At 32.1% G+C, this 3,161-nt stretch overlaps 1 long non-coding RNA gene across 1 annotated transcript; it reads right to left on the minus strand.

Annotated features, from left to right (window-relative positions):
- Positions 1 to 374: 374 nt before the first annotated feature.
- LOC130941870 (uncharacterized) lies at positions 375 to 2,311 on the minus strand. Its single transcript, XR_009070731.1, has 4 exons — positions 2,176 to 2,311; positions 1,813 to 1,917; positions 866 to 947; positions 375 to 687 (listed from the first exon to the last, which is right to left on the minus strand). It is a non-coding gene; the product is annotated as an uncharacterized LOC130941870 (long non-coding RNA).
- Positions 2,312 to 3,161: the final 850 nt, after the last annotated feature.

Below are 3,161 nucleotides of genomic sequence, written 5' to 3' on the forward strand. Positions count from 1 at the left end.
AAAGCTATTCGAAATGATAATGTAGAGTTATAAAATAGTCGCTAACTTGCTAGAAAATAATATGTAGCCAATTACTTGCAATACTATCGCAAAATGTCATCGCAAATTCCTTTTAAACTAGTATTGATAGGTATCTCACAAATGTTTTAGTCGCAATAGAGTTTTTGATTTGTCACCATCGTCAACGAGTTTAGAATACCTATTTTGTTACTATACTAAAATAAACCTTATTATTTTTTTATTTTAGTCATTGAACTAAAAGATTATAACACATACAAATATAATTAGTTCATCAACATCAAAACTAAAGGCTCAGTTACAATATCATGTAAAAGTAAGTATTCACTTATTTAGAGATGTTTCAATCTAGCTGTACAAATGTGATCCTACTTTTATAAAATTCATTATACATTATACATCTTTCTTATTGCACATTGAAAATTAAAAAAAATGAAAAATACATATAAACACCACCTAAGACTTGGCAGTTGATACAATAAGGTAAATGTATTAAACTGCATACTTGCTTCTTCAAAATTGTAGGTTATCTACATTAGTATCTATGTTCGCAATCATCGTTGGTTGATTTGCTGAGATACTGCTGGGCAAGATAGACATGTTTTCTGCATCATCCTCCTTTTTATTATTATGTATAAAATATGAGGAGAATCATCTATTTTAGTAAACCTGAAAGCATAAGCAAGAAAATGAAAAGAATATAAGCCTAAGAAGATTATAAACTACTTAACCAATCAATATATTCTACCAAAAATAGCAGTTTAAAGGTCACAAAAATCACTTCCAATGAGTAGAAAAAAAAAAGCAACAACATTGCAATTTCAAGAACAAAATATAAAATGCTTACCCTTAAAATAGGAAGAGTCGTATTTCTGTGCATCTGTGCATTTGTTGATGTATAGCAAGGCATCTGAAGAACTCCTATTTAACTAAACAAATTATCACACGAGCACAAAGAAAGTAAGCAGTTTTTTCTTGTAAGTAAAGCATTTTACCAGAAAAAGGAAGATACAATATAAAACACTACATCGTTGAACAAAAGCATCTTCTCTTCGAGCAAATATTAGTATTTAAGATGAAGGATCTAGATTATGCCCGCTAGTTGAAAATTAGGCAATATAGACATTACACTTATCTCACAATAGATTAGCATATGAGCTTTCATCATCAAATCCAAGTGGATAGACCACTTTCTCAATTTATAACAAAATTTGTCAAGAAAGCAATATGCTTTTCTTTTGTGGCATGTGTCCATACTCCATAGTAAGAGTATTCAAAACTATTGCATCAGTATCATTGAGCCAAATAAGTCAAGTTGTTCAGAAGATGAGAAGAACTAAGAATCACAAATTCTCTTGTAAGAAAATTTATTTTTCAAAGACAAAAAGAAAACGTAAAGGCCAACTCCTCCAACGTGGAAAGCATGCAAAGTGAAATTTCAGTGTGTAAAGGTTAAAGACAAAATAGAGTGCCTATTGAAACTATATAAAAGCAGAAATTATATATCATGAGACCAACAAGAAAGACCAACCCCTAAATAAATAAGTAACAGAATTCTAAGTTACCCAGCTGATCAAGTTCAGTTGTATGTTCTCATGACACATGGACACAGTTGACAAACTTTGTATAGCTTCTTCTAGGAAAAACACAAACAATAGTTTCCAAATAACATGAGACAAGAAAGTAGATGGATTTATGTCAGAACATTTCTACCTAGCAAAATTCAAACATGAGTTACGAAATAGGAAATTCCAAATTTTTACCACTACTTCAAAGTCAAGCAAAACGGTTTACCTTGCAGATATCAGGATTAGACTCATTCCTCCATGCTCCTCTCATAATCCTAGTATCATCAAAATTAAAACCTTTCTCTTGCACTGCATTGGGTGATCTTTCTTCCTGTAATGAAAGATAACACATTATAACTGTGATCCCTGGACATAGACCTGTTATTTTCTTACCTGTGCAGAAACATCATATGATCAAGGAAATAGAATCATAAAAATAGAAATTAAAAAATCAGAATCATAACAACAAACTCACAAACAGAACATCAAAAATTAGCATCATAGAAACAGAAATTCAAAACAAAATAAAAAAATAAAAATCCTAATGAACAAAACAAAAAGTAAGTTTGATGAACATATGCTTGCTCACCAAAAGAACGGGGATGTTTGTTGTCTTTGCAAATTGCAGCAAAGCTGAAGTGCATCCTTTCACTTGTCACACACCTATATGACATGTCATATATCATGGAACCGGCATGTCATTTCACCGTATAAAAAGAAATAGCCAATGCACCAGTTTCAGTTCAGGCAGCAAATACATTGATTAGCTACATTAGATTCAGATCAAGTAATCAGACAAAAGATAAACGCAAAAAGGAAACTTACCTTTAGGAGTTGGAGCTAGACTATCATAAGGCACAATAACTTCATCCGTAGGCGTCTGGATCTTGCTCCACTCAAACCAGAGAGCCGCATTGACCTAAACAGAAATGAAGCTGGTAGTTACAAAAATGAAGCTGTAACAACAAAAGCAAGCAACAATCATAAAGGAAAAAATTTGTTGAAGGTTTAAGAAAACAATGTATCCCATGTTTGAGAATTCTGAAAGGTGGAACTGAAAGGTTTGAAAATTTGGTGTTTGTGCTGAATTTCTTATGTTGATGTTATGTTTATGTTTATCTCATATTTGGTATATTATGTTTATGCCTTTACTTCCCCATCTCTGGCATTCCACATCTCCACCATTTGCTGTATTATTTTTCATTTCTTATTAGCAACACATATTTCCTAAGACTCGTTCTTTTTACTAAAAAATCACAGAATTTTTAATAAAAAGTATTTTACTATACCAATAATAAGACTACTGTGATTGCAGGCTCAGTAGAATCGTCAAGAACTTGGATGACAAGACGATCAGCAGGCCACGAAAGATTACAAGCTGCACCAATTGACACCTTGTATACCTATGTATACACACAGAAAAAGAACACAAAAAAACAACCAATTTTCACAGAAATAAAAAAGAGGAGGTAGAGGAAAATAGAGACTAGAGATAAGCAAATGCAAGCAAATTAAGAAGACCACTTTCTCATTGAACATTGGAATCTAGATGAGAACCACAGGGAAATTGGAGCT

Source organism: Arachis stenosperma, chromosome 7, assembly GCF_014773155.1.
Source record: "Arachis stenosperma cultivar V10309 chromosome 7, arast.V10309.gnm1.PFL2, whole genome shotgun sequence".
NCBI lineage: Eukaryota > Viridiplantae > Streptophyta > Magnoliopsida > Fabales > Fabaceae > Arachis > Arachis stenosperma.